Genomic DNA, 1844 nt, shown 5'->3' on the forward strand with positions numbered 1-1844 from the left:
CGCCGCCCCACTCACCTTCCTGCCAGGCGGAGTAGATGGCGTTTTCCTCCATGGGGACGAGGGTCGTCTGGGGAGACGGGGCCTCCCCCGGGCCCGAGGAGCACTCCCCTGTGCCCTGGAAGGGGCTCGGGTCAGAGGGGGAGGCCATCTGCGGCTCCTTCCGCCCCTGCCCTGGGGCCAGTGTCCGGGACCCCACGGCCAGCAAGGGTGTCCAGGGGCCAGTGCCGTTCTGCCTCGACCCACGGCGGGAGCCAAGCCCCTCCTGAGGCCGCTGCCGCGCGCACGACGGGGCAGCCATCCCCGCCTGGCCCCCAAGGGTGCAGGGTGGGAAAGAGGTGCTGCGCTCCGGGGTGTCTGAGAGCTGCAAACCACTGGGCACACCAGAGGACGTTGCCCAGCCCGGGAGCCCCCGGGGGCCAGGCAGGCTCTGCGTCTCTGCCAGCCTGGAGCCGCTGGGCGGGATTGTGAGGGCGGGGCGCAGGTAGCTCTGCCTAGAATTCCTCCTCCAGCACACTGTGACCTGCTGTGACCCCGAGAGACCTCCTCGGCCCCCTCACACCCTCGTCCTGTCCTTGGCTCTGACCCAGCACCTCCAGCAAGACCCACAGGCCCATGGCAGCACGGTGGAGTCAGGGGCAACAGCTTCCGCGCTGGTCTCCTGTTCATTTATTTTTTTTTGTTGTTTCTTTTTTGAGTTGAAGTCTCACTCTGTCGCCCAGACTGGAGTGCAGTGGCACGCTCATGGCCACCGCAGCCTTGACCTGCTGGGCTCTGGCAATCCTTCTGCCTCAGCCTTCCAAGTAGCCGGAACTGCAGGCGCACACTACTACGCCCAGTTAATTTATTTTTTTATTGTAGAGATGAGGTCTTGCCAAGTTGCCTGGGCTGATCTCAAACCCATGGGCTCAGGCGATCCACATGCCTCGGCCTCCCAAAGTGCTGCGATTACAGGCTGAGCCACCGAGCCCGGCACCTTTCCCTTTTCGTGACCAGGTAACGCTCTCTTGTGCAGAAGGAGCCACATTGCCCACGTTCCGCTCGTCCACTCACCAGCCGGAGGACACGGGCTGTCCCTGCCTCGAGGCGGCTACAGCAGCATCACTGAACACTCATGAACACCGCCCACGCCCCCTGGGACGCCCTGAGGGATGCGCTGCCGGGTCACGGCCACCCCACTGAGCTCCGGAGAGCCCCACACACATCTCCTCTGGTCCATCACAGACCCCGGAGGGCTTCGCGACAGCCAGGATCTGACCGAAACCCTCCCAAGGCTTCTCCTCCACTTGAAGGAAACCCCAGCCACACACAGGCCGGAAGCGGGCCAGCCCCACCGCCAAGCCCCCCAGCTCCGCCGCCTCCTGTGCCCCGCCTGTTCCTCCCTCCTCTCTCCTCCGTGCCATTCCTTCCCTGCCAGCCACACCGTCCTTCCTGCCCTAGAACACACACTTCGACCTGCCGCCAGGCCTCTGCCCACGCCGCTCCCTGCCCTCAGGTGACCTCGGCCTATGGGAGACTCTCCTCAGACCCTTGCTGATGGCTTCCTTGTCATTCGGGCCCACCGTACCCCCCAGAGAGGCCTTCCTTAGACATCCTGTCGTCCCAGTGGTCCCCTTTCTCCCGGCATGCGTGGCCGCCTGAGAGTCGCAAGGAGGGCTCCTAGGCTGCCTCGCCTTTGGGTGCGAGGCAGAGCTTGCGGAGTGACAGGAGGTGAGCGAGCCTGGAGACGAACGAGCAAGGCAGGCGCCCCCCGCCGCCCGCCCGCACCCCACACTCACCGGGAAGGCCAGCTGGCAGATGGGGCCCATCCAGGCCTGGCGGTGCTGGGCGGCCAGTAGGTGGCTTCG

This window comes from Carlito syrichta, unplaced genomic scaffold, assembly GCF_000164805.1.
Source record: "Carlito syrichta isolate Samal-C Ts95f unplaced genomic scaffold, Tarsius_syrichta-2.0.1 Scaffold143125, whole genome shotgun sequence".
NCBI classification, from domain to species: Eukaryota; Metazoa; Chordata; class Mammalia; order Primates; family Tarsiidae; genus Carlito; species Carlito syrichta.